We start from the raw sequence: 20626 nt of genomic DNA, 5'->3' as shown, positions 1-20626 counted from the left end.
TATTTTCAAGGCATTATTTTAATTTTGGGAAAAGACCTAGGAAAATCTATTTAATTGTTATAAAATCTTGACCATGAAGGTACCTTAGAATGTCTGATATCAACATGTTATGACTTTGCTGAAGTCTTATGGGATATTTGTTGCTTTAACATTTCAAATTTGTGTTTTATGAAGAATGCATACATTATTTTACTACTTACTTTTATCATTGACTAAATATTAATATTTTAATCATTGCTTTTAACAAAATATTAATATTGTTAGTAAAATATGTGAAAACTCTTAAGTGAAACATAGACTACACCAAAGTTTGTGACAGGAATGAAAATTTTATCTATGCCTCTCAACATCCAATGGTTTTTATCATTTTACATATGTAACAAGTACACCTATAAATATTAATTTAAATGATAAATCCCTTAATGCATGAAACTACGGATACATGGTCTGAATTTTTTCAGCTACAGATATTTTGAATACAGAAAGTTGAGGCAAATTCAGATTGGCAGCAGAACTACTTTCTTACTTTGCTTTTGAAACAAGACCTCTTGAATAATGTTGCATAGGTGGCTATTTGACTATCAGGCAGCTTCCAAGCATAATTAAAATATTTCATTTTTTATTGAAGCCTTCTAGCAGGCTCAGCCTGCAGAATTTTATATTGGGCCGTGGTAATCCTTAGAAAACAGCACTACTCCATGTTTCAAAGGAAAGCATTTTCAGAAGCAAGGCACATTAAAGCCTCTGAAGTGGAGGAAATTTTCCTGCTTGCATAAACTTAATCAAAATAAGACATAGAAATCACATCTTTGGTGGTATTTAATCTTTGCTGATCTGTTTTCTCTTCTTGATCAACGGACTTGTATCAGTCTTCTCATATCTAAAGATGTTTTCAAGTTCAACCATAAATTTTATTTGTCATTATATTGGAATTTGGTTTGTACAAATCATGGTACAAATTCTGCTTTCAGTTGTTTTAGAGGTTTTCCAAGGCAGAGAAGAGTATTGTATTGTTCTGAGTGACACTGCCATGCAAATAAATAACACTGAAACTCAGCAGAGTGTTAATTAGAAATTATTATGGTAACCTGACTGACCTGACTTGGCATTATGGTATCTTGCAAAACTGGCTTTTTATTCTTACACGTGTCTGATTTGTTTTTGTGGTGAGAAGCTAATGATTTCATGGACTCATTTGGCTTAACCCTGCTTTCCTTCCACTATGGAAATTTTATGTGAAGAAGAATAAGTAAAATCAGAATGAGGTTCACTAGGTGTGGCCCAAGGTGATTACTCCAAATGATGCTTTGTGTAGGTTTCTATGTTAATAAATTCATGTACATGATATATTGGACCTGTTATTTGTTTATTATTTGTTTTAAGTTGGTTTTGCTCTGAAAGATTGGCTTGCACCTGTGTAATTCTTCTGGCTTCGGTGCAATTCTTTTTTTTAATTCTTAGTGGAATTAAACCGCAGTAGGGTCCATTGAAACAAGTGAGCATTTTCTTGAATGATGTTATTAAGTAGTAACAATAACATGAGAGCCAATTTATTGCAACTTCTAATCACATTGCCATTCTGATAACCCTACTGGGAAGAAGGATGGCTGTGTCTAGTTGGATTGGAATCCCATTTAAAGAGGTTCCTCAGTTAAAAGAGGCAGATCTTTACATCTGTATGTCCTACACAGACATCAAAAAGCTATTACTTAGAGTCTTAAAAGTGAGATGAGTCTAACATTTGGCACACTCCTCACTCCAACTGTTGGCTGGGGCAGTGGGAATAGTGGGAGGAGCAGGGCTCTGGCCCTCTCCTGCCTTCCTGGTACTGACTGCACTCATTAGCTGGGGTGGAGTGCCTTGGTGACACACCTATCCAGCATCTTGTTTTGAGTTAGCTTGGTAGGAGTGTGGCGCTGAGCTGTGCTGCCATATCCTCCATTTAACTCTAGGTTTATGTGAGTAATCAGTCAGGTAGCTAAACCAAAGTTATTCAGAATATGGAGTATGCGTGACGCAAATGTCAAACAGGTGCAGCATGACCCTGCACTGTGGCCAGTGCTGTATTCAGTAATCATAAGTATGGTTTGACATCTGTGGTTGTAAGCAGCACAAGAACATTCCCAACACGATGTATCATACTGTCCTTTTTGTATCTCACTTTTTTTTTTAATTCTTCAGGAAGTTTTGTTTCCATTTCCATTGTAAGGTATCTAGCAGTAACCACAATCCAGCATTTCCACACAGTACTTACAGTACATAAATACAATACTTCAATATCCATTTGCCAGCAGTCCCTGAAGAACTAAGCAAGATGAACCCTGTTTTTGTAGATTTTAATACAACTTTGGCATCCATCTTTCAAACCATGGGAAATGAAGATATAATTGAGACGGGATGGAAAGGGGAAAAAAGAAGAGAAATAATAGCACTGTGGTGTGAAGAGAAAGGGGAGAAAAAATAAGTATGAATCAGAGAAGCTTTTGTTAACTGGCTTTATTAAAATGATACAATAGAAAGGGAAAAAGAAGTTCATAGTTAAATCACGAGGAGTCAGTCCAAAATCTCCAAATATGTTGCTGATGCATGCTGACAGCTTTTAATTTCAACTGGAAGAGAAGGGCCTCTCTCTTAAAAAAATAAAAATAAAAAAAATCTGTAACCTTTTCCTCCTCCAACTCAAGTAAGTGGCATTAAGGAGTAGCTTTCAGACAAGGACACTGGGCTGAGTCCTATTTGGGCACAGTAGAGGATTTCCAGCTGTATTTTAAAACACCATTCACCTCTTGTGTCTGAATTGTTAATTTGCAGTGGGGTCATTTCTAACTTACACTACTGTGAGGACATTAACGGTCTAAATAACTGCACCTGCTATGTTAATGAAAGTGTGCATAATAGCTGCAGTAATTTAGAAAATCAGGCATTGTTTTGGGGTGGGGAGGAAAACAGAAGGCTGTAAGTGGCTAGAACTTGGTAAAAAGAAATATAGATTTAAGATCGCTTGATAGTTTATTGCTGCAGAGTTATCAGTGCTGCTAGTACAAAGCTTTCAGTGTTTTAATTGCTGTATTCAGCTTTGCAGCTGAGTGTATTGAAGACTAGGAGGGCTTTTTGATTAAGGAGAGAAAGAACTGGAATTATGTTAATGAAAAATATATATTCTTGGTTTTTTTTTTTTTCTGGGAATGTTTTAAGATTGTGAGATTAGTTCAAGACTGATCTCTGGCAGAAGACAGTTCATCAGCCTTCCTTGAATCATAAAATCACAGGAAAATGGGACTAGACAATTCTTGCTTGCAAATATATCAGTATGATTCCTGATAAATGTTTATCCAACCTGTTTTTGAAATTCTTCGCAAACTCCTCAAGCAATCTATTCAAGTCCTCAGTTATACCTACTCTTAAAAAGCCATTTCTAACTTCTAATCTAAAACTCCCACCTGCAGTTTACACCCATTACTTCTTATCGTGCTCTACTGGGCAAGAAGAACAGCTTAATTTTCTTCCTCTGCACATCCAACTTTTATGCATTAGATAATGCTTACTTTCTTCTAACCGAATACAGTATGGGCCTTTTTGTGTACATTTGGGCTCAGATGAAAATAGGCTCAAGGAAAAAATAAGAAAAAATATGTTTCTTGCTGAGACAGTCGTTTTAGCGATCAGGGACTGAGTGTTTGAGATGGAGCAGTGCAGAGCTACAACTTGGAAATCCTGGGCAGGAAGATTTGCTTAAGACAATCTGAGCCCCGAAACACACTGCAAAAGAGAGGGGCCAATGCTTGCCATGTGCTAATCATCTCTTATGACAGTGCTTATTTGGCATTTTGGTCTCACCTGCTCATGTCTCAGTCTATATCTTGAACCTGTCACCTAAACTGCAGCCAGCTGCTTCTGTTGAGCCTGATTTTCAGGAATTAAATTAGTTCTATGTTTTCTTTTTGAGTTCTCTCAATTTCTGAAATAAGAGATAGGTAAAAAAAACTTAGGAAATGAGAAAACTTGAAATGCTGCAACAACTACAAGTTGCCCAGCTAGAGGGGACAGAGATGGAAGTGTTAGAATTAGTCCTAAGTTCCTTCTTTTAGCCCTCAAATGTTGAACTCCAGTATATTTCAGGAAAAACCTTTCTCCTTCCTTCTTTGTTCTTCCTTCTTGGTATCTTATGGGTCTTGGCAAAAATGCCCCCAACTCTGTTGTCCAAACTGATCCCAAACATAAGTTTCTGACTGATCTCATCACCCACTCCAGATCAAATATCCCTCAGCACATGCACTGCTGGCACTTCACAAGCTTCCTACAGACACTGGTGTCTCCAGATCTGCTTGTCCTGGCATGCTTTGGCCATCCACCATATTTGCACCCAAGTGTCCACAGCCACATGAGCCCTTCTTGATGCTATTCACTCAGAGAGTACAGAGCCTGCACTGAAGCTTTAATGGTTTAAATTATGAAGTATATTAGTCTGTATATTTGCAAATAATTTACTTTAAATGTTGCCCACAGTGCTGCCTACTCTTTGGATGCAGGAAGAAGCTCTCCGGTACTCCAAATATAAGGTCTACATGTGGGTGGGTGAAACCAGCCCAGCACATACACTCCTCATCCAGCGGGGTCCTTGGTGGGGATAACTGTAGCTTGTTCCTTTGGAGCTGACAGATGAAGAAAGACACGAAGCAGTTCACCTGATTTGAAGTTGTGGTCTGCAACCTTGAATAAGCACTGATCATATTGGAGTCTAATTTTCTTTTCTGTGTTGGAGACCACAAACTTATTTTTAAATTAAAAAATACGACAGTTCACATTCTTTTGCTTGTTGAATGATTCTGAGAGTTGGGACCCGAACCATATGACTGTACTGTTCTGTATACTGCCAAAACAGTTAAGCTTTCTTTTAGTGAATGGACTTCTTAAGAATGGAGAGGAAATAATTATTCTCTTATCACCGAATATTTGAGATGAAAATCATTCCTCAAGTCCATGAAGGCTAGAATTTTCTCATTCCACTCCATCAGAGGAAATACTTCACAAATATGCTATATGATAGGATCTTATAGCTAGATTAAATTTAAAAGACGAATCTCTATTTTGCTGTATTTTCAGGAAGAACACCATATTAACTCCAATGGATTTTTAATTTTATCGAGGAAACCATCTTCTAGTCTTGGAATGGGGATAGTTATTAATATTATGGGTGCAGTAATTGGTATTATCTCTTATAATAAGACTATTTTGAGTCTTATTATACTGGAGAAGTCCTCCGAGTGCAGAGTTTACTGTTGATAACTCTGACACCCAGTGGTCATCGAAAGAACCATAAAAATGTAGTACAGAATGGCTGCAGTGAACCCAAAGGCTACACAACGTGCTGATGTTTGCACAATACATTTATGCTTTTAAGAGTATAAGAGTAGTACTCTTCCTCAGTAATGTGTACACATAGTGAAAATAAACCATTTTAGGAGTTGTAAGATCTTCATCCATATAATTTTTCTTTACTATATTTAGCACATAAATATTTGCATTTATTCTTACAAAGTTTTTTAGTATCTTGTGAAACTTAAAATACAACTCAGATAAAACACACTGGATGACTTTTAAAAAGTTGTTTTATAAAATATGAAATGGATTTTAATTTTTATTGGCAAGAAACTAGTGCAGAACTCAGGAAGAAAATGGAACTTTGTTTCCCCTCCTTTGTTAGCCACTGACTCATTGTGTGACTTAGAGCAAATTGCTTGTGTGAATGGTTGATAAATACTTCAGTCAACATGTTCATAAAGGTACGAGGTGTAATTAATATTGGTCTAGGAGGTATTCAACTCCAATCAATTATGTCATTTATTCTGTGTAGAGTACATATTTGTACTTCAAACCTTAATATTACTTTATGTGCTGAGTCTTATTGCAGAGCACTGGATACAGACTTAGTCCCATGTATCCAGAAAATGAGGGATTCAATTCTATTGTTTATGGATTGCTGAACATAAAATATCATCTCTTAGTGACACGCTTTAAATAAAGGAAAACCATGAAAATTCGTAATATCTAATTACAGTGAACCAACCATCACATGCTTGCTACATGTATTGTTATACCTGTTGTTTGGGAATGTTGTTTGGAAGCTTCTCCTTGCAGGCAGGAAGAATTACATAGCAAGAGAAGCAACATCAGAAGGCACCCAGTTATACAACTGAAGATTAGACAGCTGGAAAGTCAGTTATTGCCTAGGGCCCTCTTCTTGGCTGCATTAGCTAAGTCTACAATGTGTGCCTCAGAAGTGTTTTTCAGTTCCCAGAGTGCATGTGTCCCGTCTACATTCAGAATTTGGATGACATCTGAGTTCCCACCAGTTATTCATCTCTACCCTACCCAGTTTATGAGCAGGGAAACCGTTGCCAAGAAGGGAGCAGTAAGATAGTCTGGCAGTATTAAATCTTTCACACCATTTTCTCATCAGTGATGACCACAAATGTTTCACGTTTAATGGGATCAGATGAAATAAAATGCTTAACTGTAACCAGAATTGTTAAATACTGAACTCGAGACAAAAAATACCTTAAAATGACACAACATGTTGGAACTTAAAAGGAAAAATAGAGACTTTTTGTATGTCATTGCTTGGATTCCTGTAACACTTAGCAGCCCTGGTTTATGACCTCACTGTACTATCTTTACAAGCACACAAAGAGAAGTTAGTCCCTTTTCTCAAAAGATTACAGTCTAGGCATACCACAAGAAGCAACAGATGGAAACAGCTAGAAGAGAGCACTCCAGGAAAAAGAAATGTTTCATAAAAATGCGTTGTTTACTATATAGACTAAGGTTATCACCTGGTGTTCTTAACTGCACTATGAATAAAAGGCAGAGTGATTTTGCCTTCCAGCTTCTGATAAGAATAAAGGAGTATGACATAATGTTGTTCTAACAAGGATATATGCTGATGCTTACTGATGTATAATATACATATGCAGTTGGTCCAGTTCTGGTGGTGAATGGATCTTTTGTTCTTTAAACCAATTCTAAAGTAGGGATATTTGCTATCAAGATTTGTTTTTGCTTAGCACACCCCCGCTGTTCATTCTATGTTCAAATCTCTTGAATGCTGGCTGTGGACTGTAGATAAGCCTTATTCCATTAGATATATTATATCATATCATATCATATCATATCATATCATATCATATCATATCATATCATATCATATATCAGATTATATTATATTATATTATATTAATTATATCATATCATATCATATCATATTATTTCTATAAGCTCTTGTTCCATTTATATTACAGGCAGCTCAGTTTGACCTAGACTCTCATTAGTTGTTGGGTTTTTTTGTTTGTTTTATTTTGCTTATTTGTTGTTGTTTGTGTTGATTTTCACCTTAAAAAAAATTTGATTTTAATCCTCATAGACTTGGCAAATCATGTTAGAAAACAGTTTGTCTTCTACTTTATTTACAGCACTTTTTGCTAGCCAGCATAAACAAAGCCTCAGGCAGTTTGCCATTCCAGGCAAGATTTCCAACAAGTGCAGTAAGGGTAAGATCTTTTGTTTATATTAATAAGTGGTTGTTTTTGTTTTTCCTCCAGTCCAGTTCTGCATTCTTTATTCTAAAAGTGCATCCTTATCCTATGAGGAGAAAACTACAGCAATTAACATTTTTTGATAAATGAGTTTATCAATACCCAATACTTATATAACCCAATAACCCAGTACTAGAGTTAGAGGAAAAAAGAGTATGCTGAGAGAAGTATGAAGTCTGACATGTGTCGGTATTTACCTTAGTTTATGCGTTTGAGAGAGCATGAGTGGTGATATATTTAACCCTTTCTGCATACCAGTCTGGCAATGCTCAGAACGAGCATCTGCTGGTAACTCTTATTAATTGCCATGATGTAGCAGGCCAGCGGCTGATGACACCTCCCTCATGTCTCACTGAAGCCAGATGTTTCACTTGTACACAAAAATATCATAAAATACAGTTTATTCCCATAAAGCTGCACCCTTACTGATTAGCTGGTGCCCTGAGGCCTAATGATACTATGGACTTCTGCCTCAAACTTCCTCATGCTTTCCTCTTCCACGCTGCTCTTCTGTGACAAACCAGTGTGCTGCAACTGATGTCTGCTGGATGCACATTCTCATTTATTATGTATTTCAGGGAGGGGATAAAAAGGGTGAAAGAAAGGAGCTTAGGACTGAGAAAAGAAAGGTGGAAGGTGACTGCGGAAGCAGCCCTAGAGCTGAGAGCAGGGTGAGCCACAGCTCTCTGTCAGGAGATCAAAACAAGTGGGTCCACCCTCTTAATCTGCTTCTTGCACAACGCCTGACATGGCTGTGTGGATGTTTCGCTCTGAAAAGGGGTGAAAAGAGGACAGGCCGCTGACTTACACAACAGTCCAAGGAGATAGATGTAAATGTTGGACTCAGCCCCAGCAGACAGTTCATGGAGTAAATAACAAGTACTGAGGATGGAGCAAGCAAGCTGAGTTTGTATCAGAATGCAACACTTAATTATTTCTAGATCAAACCCCTCCCTTCTGTTGTTTTAAATATTGAGGTATAAAAATATTACTTGCAAAATGCAGAATAGGATTTCTGGGCTCTAGGAGTGAGCAAGATCTTATAAAATATGTTTGTTTAAATACCCCTATAGCAGATATTATACAGATTGTACCATCTCACTAAGTCACAGGAGTTCAAAAGTTGAAAATGTATTTTTAGGACTGGTATATATAAACAAATGTCAGAGAAGATGGATAGATCCCTTTTTTCTTGAAGCTCCAAACCCTCTCAGAGCCTGCAAATGACAGAAATTTCATCTTGTTCACCAGAAAGCCCTTTCAGAACATGCCATGACTTGTAGTGTCAATGTCAGTCTGAAAAGCTTTCCAATGTGACTCAAGTGTGAAACTGTGATGTGTTCTCTGCCACACATCCACCTGAAGCACAGGGTAGTGCAATCCTATCACCAATGTTTTCTGTGCCACTATTTTGCCAAAAGGCACCTCACCTTGTGTTCAGAACAAGTCTTAGTCATTGTGCCATAAATAAGAGTGAATATTAATTCAAATCTGTAAACAAACTTGACTGGAGCAGTGCAGTGTTTGGTTCAGGAAGCTCTGAAAGAGTTTCAGTGCTCACACGTGAGCTTAAAAAACACAACTGAGAAAACACAACGCATGTTTTTGACAGAACTTTGAAACGTTCATTATTAATCAAGAAAGGATCTTGTGAACTGTAAATAGTGCCAGAGTGGAAGCTGCCAGGGAATACAGGCACTGAAATGCCTGTGTCAGCAAGGCAGGACTGTCCCTTTTCTAAGTCATTTTTATGTTGCTTTTTCTTTTCTTTTTCCTCTTCAAGCACAGATACCAAAGGCAATAAGTAATATGCTGAATGATTAATTGCTGTGACTTTACTAAATAATCCCATTTAAAGAGAAATCTTTGAGAATAAGCACACAGAGTTATTGATTGTTAACCTGTGGTTGACTGAAAATAGAAAATCACGTACGTGGACATTCTTCCTCAAAAAGTCCTTTTCGCTGCTCTGCAGAGTCTCCGATGAGGCCCTGTAACTTTGCTTCATCATCTCTTATGTTGTGTACTGTTCTAGAAGTACAGGGAAAGAGGGAAGAAACCAATTGAGGAACGTAAAATGTTAGAGATACCAAATCTAAGCCATTGATCACTATGGGATTTCAGACAGCTCTGCTAGAAATTTGCTGTATTAGTTTGGACAAGTCATTGCACCTGTTGGCACCTCACACCTTTATTTGATTTAGGGCAGAAGTTTCATGATTAGCCAAAGCTAATCTAAGACTATATTGCTGCCAACAGGTACGTTCCTCCCCCTTCTTACATCACACAATAAACCGATCCAGCAGAACACCAGACCTGGAAAAAAAAAAAGAGAGATTAGTTTTTAATTGAGTCTGGAAATTAAATAAGACCTGTGTGCCACCAGATGGTTGCTGGTGCTAACAACATGAGTGGACTGGCAATGAGTGGCAGGAGGGAAGGTTAGGCCCCAGTGACATTCAGTGGGCAGTCCCATTCTAGCTCGGGACATCTACTTCAGCACACTACTTGATCTGAAGCTCAAGGACTCCATGCTCTTCATAACTCCTGGAAATTTCACCCAAACAGCACATGGACTCTCATTCTGGCTTCAATGTGTCCTTTTGCATGGCTTTCTTAATTTGCCATTTGGGGGCCTTTTGCGCGGTTCATTGACAATGCTTTTCATCAGTCGCTCTGACAATAGAAGAAGAGACAGCAGGGGGCACCAAATCTGCATAATTCCATATAAATGACAGCATTCACTAAACCGCTAATAACGTTGAAATTACTGTGAATACTGGCAGTTTTACTGCTAGAACTTCTTTCTAACACAGAGATTTTTTAAGACACCTCTTAGCTTCTCAGGAGCTACAGTGGTGAAAAAGAGTGTTGAATTTCCACAAATGTGGAAATCTTGGCTATTAGCAGACCTTCTACCTGTCAGTTGTCACCCCATTATCATCTCCTGTTTTCCTTCCCTACTTTGCTGCTGTAGGCTCGAGATCACTCCCAGAAAGATGCTCTCTCTAATACTAAATTTGAGAGGACGCTTGTATTGGCATTTCTTACAACTTACTTTTTTTGAAATAAAAAAAATCCTCTAAAAATACAGGTGAAATGGAGAATATATTCTCACATGTTTGTTTGATTATTCCATTGAAATGTACGCTGCAAGATATAAATCTTATTCAAAATTCTTCCTTATGAGAGTGGATCATACTCATCGAACATCTATGGGCATACTCAGAAAAGCAGACCTGTTGTTTGCATACTAATACATACGTGTTCTTTGTATGTTGGTAGTGTTTCAGGATTGAACCCTTATTTGAAAATATGCAAGGACAAGCAACATAGCAGTTTGGCAAAAAACTTTGAGAAATTTTAAATTGGGAAATACTCATAAAACCATTTACTTACTTGAAGAGTAAGTTCAGCTAGTTACGTGCATGCCTAAGTGAGTAGTTTATTTCTTCCAGGCCTGCTTGTCACATACCTGCCAACCAATGGATGTCCAATCTTTTGGCTGGCCTGGGACACATTGAGTGAAGAGGAACTGTCTAGAGCCGCATATATGTACGTCGCTCTGAAAGTAACGCCTCCTACTTATTTCCGTGGAAACTGTGACAGATACAATGAGCTTGATAGAGAAAATTCTCAGCAACAAAGCAGTATTTTTCAATATCATCACCACCGTTAGCTGTGCATTTTCACCAGTGATGAACAAGAGCCTGCATGCCACACTCATCAAAACCTGTACCAGTGGAGGTGACTCACTGTCACTGTTGCCACTACTGAAACACACCACCCACTGCCTCACTGTGCTCACATCCACTGTTTGGTCTCCATCAATGTTCAGCAAGCATCAAGGAATATCAAGGAGTACTATTTTTTTCTGCATGGAGGAATTCAATTCCACATCTTTGCTTCATACACACTTCCATGTCAGACACCATCCTGCGGACCACTCCTCTGCTGCCATCAGTCACACAGTAACAAAATGTAATGGAATATGTGTGGGAACGTTCAACCTCTTCTCCCATAGCACCACCATCTGCCTCTGATGTGGTGGGCCAATATAATAAAATAGGAGGCATTACTTTTGGAGCAGCCCTTGTAAAATATATAATATAGATAATCTATATAAGCAATAAAATTTACTTTAATTTTTAATATTTTTATTAAAACAGTTTTAAAAAAGAGAGTAAAAAACCCCATAGAACTAGTGGGATGTTTGACCTTGTTTTTGTGCATCAGTCTGGTTCAGTGGCAGCAGTTGCAATTCGTAGTGATTTCTCAAGATGAACATTAGAGATTTTTTATGAAATTCTACTTTTCCTGTGCTTCATCCTTGACAATAGTTGTTCACAAATGTGTATACTGCCAAAAGGGGTGACATGAATAAGGCGTGATTGTGAAGCGAGGGATACATTCCATTTTAAAAAGGTATTTGTGTAGAATGAAAATGGAATTGAAAATATACAAAAAAAAAAGTGTTGATTTTTTTTTCTTGAAACCTGTTCTCTAATTCTTATATCAAAAGAACCAGAGAGGTTGTGGATGCTGCATCCCTGGAGGCATTCAAGGCAAGGCTGTATGTGGCTCTGGGCAGCCTGGTCTAGTGGTTGGCGACCCTGCCCATGGCAGTGGTGTTGAAACTAGATGACCTGTGAGGCCCTTTTCAACCCAGGCTATTCTATGATTCTATGATTCTATGATTCTGTGATTCTATGAAAACTGAAAGCACAGCTGTGTATTTTTCACTGTTCACAGGACTATGTTTAGACAATGCATCAAAATGCTTTAAATTATTTACCATAACTTGAATTAGCCTTGCACTGCACACTCCCCATGCCTGGTTTCAGCTCAGATGGTGCATCAATATTCATCTGGTGCTGAGGGGCTGGGCTGGGCTGCCGTGATGGTGCAGGGCAGGGGGCAGGCTGCAGTACAAGCTGTGTCAGACAGCAGGTTGGACATGCCTGTGCTTAACCTTTCTGGAACAAGCTGTTCTTACAAGTAACCAATATTATTTCTGACAGCAGCAAAATAACTTCTTGTTGTCAGATGACCAAAACTTGAACAATAGCAGCTGTATCTCTGCATATCAACAACTCAATATCTGCCCGACAAGACTTTCATTCTCTGTGTTCAACTGCTGACACTTACTCAGCTGGTCTGTGCATGTGCAGGTTAGTCCTCATCCTAATTCTACTCTATTCCTTTTACATTTGATCTTCTGTATTTCTCCCACTTCTCCCTCTCTAGTCCGTTCATAACATAATGCCAAGCAGTCAGAAAATACTGTAATAAAAATTAAAGTAAGCAGAGCATAGCTGGAGCCAGATTCCTCTGAGCAGAATGGCCATATCCAGGCTTTTGTTGCACACTCTTACAGCCCTCAAAGATTTACAGTTCTATGTGTTCTCAATTATTCTTAGTCATGAAAATCTCCTATATCTAGAATAAAATCTTAACATAAATAAGAGAAATCAGTCGACTGAGCTTATATTCTCAGTAGGCAATGAACCAACTAAGTTTGTGAGCTTTAGAGAATCACACAGTATTTCTAAATGTGGTGGTGCAGTGTGGTTGCCTGCCATATTGTTAAATTTTAAGGCTGTGCCATACCCTGCTGTTTGTTTACTCCACTGCCTTTCCCTGCTCCTGCATGGCACTTACAATTCCAGGAGAAATTAGCATTTTTCTTTCTGCCTATATGAATAAAATTTGACCCTTCATACGTATTGACCCAGAGCATTCTTGTTGGCAGTGGGGTTTAATTTTCTCTGAGTTTAGCTACCCTACCCAACGTATATAATACCAGAAGAAGTAGACTGAATACTGGATCTTGAAAATAAATAGGTTTTCTCTTTGTTGAGGGAGTAGACAAAAAAATTTTTAAACGATTTAAGATACTGTGCTTCCCTAAATTACAATAAACCTTTTGAAGAGTCTTGAATAAAAGGTAAGAAATCATTTAGATTGTGTTAGGTAAGATAAAAAGTCTCAGGTTTCTTATTTTTAGCTAAAGGCTAGCTAACCATTCAGTGTTAGACCTTAGCTGCAGTACACATGAAAGTTGGTGGAAATGTATCTCCTATATAAACCATTATTGAGTAAATGGAGGGAATAGGACAAAGTAATTGCATTGCTTGAAGTTTTCTGGTTTAAATAGACTGTGCCACAAACAGATCCTGAATATCTTTCTTTGTTAGATTTGCTGTCACAATTGGGTATTAATGAGATGTCACTGAGCATGATTTTGGAAGTTGCAGGGTTCTTAAACAGAAGTGAAAATATATGTTCTCCAACAATTCCTACATTTCTTTGGAGATGCAAAAACAGAGTTTTTTCCCAATCACATTCTGGTTTGAAGCCTACACAATATTATAATATCATGCCTGTATGCCCATCTATTATGTTACTTCCTTGATTTGAGGAAAAACAAAACATACAATTGAAAGAGACTAATGTATTTTTCAAAAGTTGTTTCATAGAAGTCTTGTGACCTGCTGTTCAACCTGAGTATGATTCCTACTGTAATGTGGCTGCTGTGTATTTCATCTGTTAATGACACTGATGCTTCTTTTGTTTGATATTGCTACACTGAAGATTGCGTGAAATAAGCTAATAGGTTTTTCCCTGAGTTATTTAATTAATACAAATTAGAATATTCTCTCTCTGACTGAAGATATTTTTAAATCATAGGTAAAAAGGTTGGAAGGTATAACAAAATGCTTGGCATAACTTTGTGTAAACTGCTTCTGAAATATTCCAATTCATGGAACTAGTCTCTGCAGGGAAATCTGTTCCATTATTTCATCGCCTCTTCCAATAGAAAACTCTTCCTAATTTCCAATTTTAAACATTGTAACTTGAGGTCATTGCATTTCACAGAATCATAGAATGGCCTTGTTTGGAAGAGAAAAGGATGTGGTGTGGGATCAAGTCAAAGGCCTTGCAGGAGTCCAAGTAGACAATATCAGTTGCCCTTCCTTTGTTATTCCATTTTAGAAGGTCACATTTTATTCTATGTGTAGTGAACAAGGAATGTTATATTATATTTCTACACTCTGTACTCCTTTATGTATTTGAACACAATTGTCATGCACATCTTCAGAGTTTTCTTTAGGTGAAATAATTTCAATTCTTTCAGTCTTACCTCAGAGGTCATGTGTTTTAGGTCTCTAGTATCTCCTGACTTGTATTCAGCTGATACACAAGGTTTCTGCAAACGTAATTTGCCCAAATGGTGTTACTTCACATCTTGGCTTATATCCACTAGTACAATATCTGTTTTCATGCCAGACTGAAGCTATTGACACATGCTCAGTTTGTGACAAAATATGCAGCTATTTTTGAGGGCTGCTGTCTGATTGTTCTGGCCCATAATATTGTGCATGTATTCCTACCTAAGTGCAGTACTTCTCATTTGCTTCTGTGGAGTTGCTTACACTTTTCACACTGAGACTTTAGCTCATCGTTATGATTCTAAATTTGCCTCATCCCCTTTCACAGGCAGTTAAGAGATCCGCTGCAGTTGCTTGCTGAATGGTATTTAATAATACTCTCCATTGTGTTATCCAAACTATTAATGGGAGTTTTGAATAGTGCTAGACCTGAGATGGAATCCTACAGAATCCCAAGTACAAAATCCTTCTATTTTGACAATGAATCGTGAATTGCAAGAACATCTGTTTTCCCAGCAGAACATTATAGTCACATAAGAACATCAACCAAACCCCTCTTTCTTAACCTAATTATGAAACCTCATGTGAAATAGCACCAAAATCCAAGTTAGGATAAACGGCTGCTTGGTGTACCTTTCAGAAGGCAGCATCCATACGTACACGTTAGTGACAGCATTAACTGATTGATCATTAACACAAGTTGTAAATGCCAGTACTGCTAAAATGTTATCTTTACTTAAATTTCATGCCCAAATCTGCCAATGTCATTAGCCTTGCTTAACAGAATAACATTGCTTATGATGATTGTTTCAATGGATATAGAATTATCATCACTAAAATGAATGCTTCAGAAAACAACCCCCCCACCCAGATATTTGCAAAAAGAATGTGTTTTTTTAGATAACCATGTGAAAGCTAGTTTGATCTTTACTGTTTCTTGAGTTGCAGTGAAAGGAAATTCTTACATCATCTGTTAGGGGAAAAAAAAAGATTCATTCCTATTATGTGCTATTTCACATTAGTTCATAGGTCTAGTATTTATGTAACTTGGTCAGCAAGAAACACGGTGATAGAAGCACCTACTATTCTTAATCACTTGGCTGGCTGGTGTCAGAGCGGTTACGTTAATGCAAAGCTATTACCGGTTCAAGAAGAAATCTTAGTTTCTCTATAGAAGATCTAAGTGCATTTAACTGAGGAACAGATTTTTTCTTTCATTTTTTGTATTATTTTGCTCAGTACTTGTGAGTCATGTTAGCTTCTTAAAGTCTGTTTAACTTCATGATGTTGATATGAGTCATTGTTCTTTTCCCAGGTAATGATTAGTGAAGTTCACATTTAGATCTTCCATTTCTCTAATAATCTCTAAGGCTTGTGTTTCATTGATCTTCCACTGAACAACTACTTCAGAGTTCTGAGTGACAAGTCAAGTCTTTAAGAAATAACACAAGATAGCTCCATTTGGAGAGAATGGATAACAAGAGCTGACACCTGTTACTGTTCAGCAACTTCTGTCTCTGAAATAAAAGTGATTATTGGTTTAACAGAAGAAAGTGTATCTTGTCCTTTCTGAATAATGATACAAAATATGTAGAACTTGGGAAAAAAGCAACTCTGAATGACATAGATTTTGTATTTTCCAAAAATAAGCCAAACAAGGGAAGATTTTTCTGTATTGGCTACATCACAATCAGTACCTTGTAGCAATTCCTAGAGTTAACATGAGTGTTTAAGACAACATCCTGAATTGTTGCTGAAGATCTGGACCCAAATGTTTATTATTTGACCTTGCGTTCTAGGCAAATATACTTTTCAAGACAACAGAAAGAAAAAGAAGGGAACCTAAATGAAGAGAATATGTTTGTGGCATAAAATGCATGAGAACTTCCAACAAAGATTTCTAGTCTTTTCTGTTCTCTTCTTCTAAGAGATGGATAAATCACAAAGAATCACTTTGTCTTAATGTACTGAGGATTTATTTTTAGAATTGTAATGATCTTTCAGCAATGCCACTCTCATGAGACTTCTTACTACACATTCCCACTCCTCCGCTGCCACCTCCAACCTTTTCTTCTGGTATTTCTCCAATTTACAGTATCAATTATTCAGCTGTTGTTGTTAAATACTAAAAGAGTTTTTATAAGGGACTCAGGCTGAACTGATTTGAAATTCTAAGAGATACAGTGCTACGTCATTAGTATAACTCCCACCCTTAAAAGAAAATCCCCATTTATCGACTTTTATTTTTCTCTCTGTTATAACTTGATGAATATGTTTCAAAGTTGCAAAAGATTAGAGGAATTTTTTTGGACAATCTTTAACTAAACTCAGCATTTCAATAAGAGTTTTATTATAGATACGCTAATGGTACAGCTCTTGGTACCATTGACTTTTTTTCTTCTTTAAAATGAGAGCTGTAAAAGTTGACGCTAACTTAGTGGATGCAGAGGTCAATGATGAAGGGCTGTAAAGGTCCTGAGGTGGTGGCAGGTGGTCTATTTGTTGTACTGCCTCTGCAGTGTATGCTGCTCATGTCCGTACAGCCTCTCCTCCCTTTCACATTGTGGATGTAACCATGTTTCATGAGCCTGTGTCGAAAGTGAACACGCTTTTTAAAAAAAATTAGTACAGTCATAATTTAATGTTTATGAATTCATTAGTCAACACTGTTATTTATGCAGACCATACTGAAGCTGCTCGTCTATGCATACAAGTTAAGAATGAATAAGTCCATGAAATTCAATTAGAACACATATGTCATTTTGGTGAGATACTGGAAATTCTTTATAGCAAAGACACCAGGCCTTGGTTTCCAGCACAGATTCTTGTTTCCTGAACAGCAGGGCTGATAATTCAGTAGAGTAATAGCAGTCTCAGAACAGGGAGAACATATCATTTGATGTAAAGAGAGTGTAATCTGCTTCCGAGGAGAATTGTTGAAGTAAATCACACGTCTGTCTTTGTTAGAATCACAGAATCATAGAATGATTTGGGTCGGAAGGCACCTTTAAGGTCACCTGGTTCCAACCCCCTGCTGTAGGCAGGGACACCTCCCACTAGACCAGGCTGCTCACAGCCCCATCCAGCCTGGCCTTGAATGCTTCCAGGGAGGGGACATCCCCAACCTTCCTGGGCAACCTGAGTTGCCCAGAGAGGGGCAATCCTTGCTCTGACTTCTCTGTTTATAGTGATGGAGCCATGAAATTGAATCCTGTAGGGTATGCAATTGGCAGGAGCAACCAGCAGGTCTTGTAGATTAGCAGAATATTTCAGGTTATGTGGTGGGAAAAAAATGAAACACCATTAAAAACAAAATAATTTGGCCCAGAATTTCAGTGACTGGGGAAAAAAAAATCTATACTCAAATTGTTTTAGTAGCATAGTAAATAAGTGGGATCTTAGTAAATAAGTGGGCCGGTGAAGGTTTTCTCAGAGTTCACTTTCTCAGAAAATATATGATCCCATTTTCAGCTCTGAAGGAATACAGTCAGAGGTGTTAAAAGTGGAGATCCCTGTCTCCCCAACCCAAATCTAAATTACACTAAGCCTGAGCAGAATTAATAAAGGCTAGCAAGAACTACATGAGTAAATATTTCAGGTATTGGTTAGAAGCATATAGACAGCATCAAATACAATTGAGTCTGTTTCAGATACTTCATGTTGAGATATTACTTTTTGCTCCTCCGAGGGCTTCCATTTGTGTGATGGGCTTCCTCTGCAATCTGAAGTTTTTGAACAGTTCAGCAAATGATTCACAGAAGAAATAAAAGATTTTATTTTTCAGTGCTTAAAATTCTTACAGGAGGCTCCTGCTTTCTCCATGTGTTCAAAGGAATTTACATCTGGAAGGAGGTAACTTTTGTATGATGAACATGACTTCTGCTGTTGCTGGGAATGGTCTTTGGATAATTTTAACCATTCTGAAGTCTTCTTTTGCTATGTGGAAAGACTTTCATGGATTTTAATGAGTAAGTAGGGAGATCATGACCTGTCAGGGATCTTTGAAATTCCAAAGGACTGGAATAGTGAATTTATTCACCTGGCAGTAGAATGAGATTATTGTCTGTGTTTGTGAACTATCATATTCCTGGTGTCTGAAAAAAGACTTCATTATGTAAATGTCACTTACCTTTATGATTGCAAAGATAACCTTTTGAAAATGAACAGGCCAGAAATGAATGCAATCATTTCATCTGAAATCTGCAGATAATCTGAAATAATAATGCATAATAGTACAAAATGCTTCTATTAATCTCTGCAGGATATTAACAGTGAAGCCCAAGGAGAGCAAATTTTATGTAAACATTGTTAATTATTTAGTGTTAATCAAAGTTCACCAAAGATAGGTAGTTATATTTTTAAAATGTACTCAATCTAATGAGACAAACCTCTTGTATAATTAATAAATAGCTCCAATATGCATTCAGTAATATATTAAATTTAAGACTACAAGGGCTGCTCTGAAAGTAATGCCTCCTAATTTATTATGCTATCCCATGACTTCAGAGGAAGAAGTTGGTGGTACAGCAGTAGAGGTTGAACCTTCCCACCATTATCCCATTACATTTTGTTGCTGAGTGACATATGGCAGCAGAGGAACAGTGTGAAAAAAATGGCATCTGACATGGAAGTCATTGTCTGTTTGTGTATTATGGAATAGAGCCTTACAAAACCAGCTTATTTAAAAAACTTTAGTGACCCTTTCATCAAATGCATGCTAACAAAAACAGTGACTGGTTAAAGATGAGAGGAGAGAATATGAAGCTTTTTTTTTTCTCTTTTTCTTTCTATCAATCCAAACATGAATTTACTTTGTCTCTTACTTTCTGCTTGGTCTGAAATTCGTCTTCTGGACTTCTGCAGAACCTCTGGGACTTCTATCTCCATTAGCTCAAATTAAACCCAGGTGTGCCTAGACATGTGGATGCCATTTTGTTTATTTTGGGAAGTGTGAAAATAATGGTTTTGAAAATAAACTTTTCTCATTTTTTTTCCCCCAAGGGTGATGATATTCCGTACATCTGCTGTGCCTATTCCAGATCCCATCAGCTGGTGTTGCAGCATCCACAGCTCTCATACCATCCATTCAGTCCTCTTTGATATCCATTACATCGAAGGAGCACAGCTGGGTGCTGGGCTGTAATTTCTCATGCAGCTAGGATCAGATCCATCAGCTTATTTGAAGGTTAAGACCAAGATCTTAGAAGTGAATGAGGCACCAAAATACTGCTTGATGTTCCTGCTGTGCTCTCAGGGCTTAAACCAGTGAGAAAAGTATTGAGCACGTCTGTATTATTTTCACCTTTTGACTCAGTTTGAGTGATTTGCAGTAATTTAGTTCAGAAATGACAATGGTTCAGCTGCCTGCTGTGATGTCCTCATGCCACAGAAAGCTGTAATGAGTTTCTGATGAGATGGAGATAAGGAAGACATTTTTAATGATTACAGTATAGCCTAGACCAATTTCAGAGAGGTTATGAATGAAGGCTAAATCTTTCCACCATTTTCCAACACTCAAATATCTCGAGGTACTTAAGATACCCTCATGGTGTACAGTAAGAAGAAGATGGTAGGACAAAAACATACAAAAGCAACTTGATAGATTTCCCTTTAACTTTGTGTTGGAAATTTCTGCAAGGAGACAGGCATCAAAAATGACTAGAAATAAAACTATTGGGAAATGCGTGTTTTTAAATGAATACCAGGAAAGATTGCGTGATATTGGAAGTATTTGGCTGTGGGACTGTTTCCTTGCAAAATGAGAAGTGTATTTTGCCTGTGTGTTCTTCAAACAGCTCCAAACTGATAGTTGAAATGTAAAAAAAGATGAGAGGCAGTGGAAAACAAAGATCATTACTATTG

The sequence above is a fragment of the Numida meleagris genome, chromosome 3, assembly GCF_002078875.1.
Source record: "Numida meleagris isolate 19003 breed g44 Domestic line chromosome 3, NumMel1.0, whole genome shotgun sequence".
Classification (NCBI taxonomy): Eukaryota; Metazoa; Chordata; class Aves; order Galliformes; family Numididae; genus Numida; species Numida meleagris.
This window is presented reverse-complemented; position numbering follows the sequence as displayed.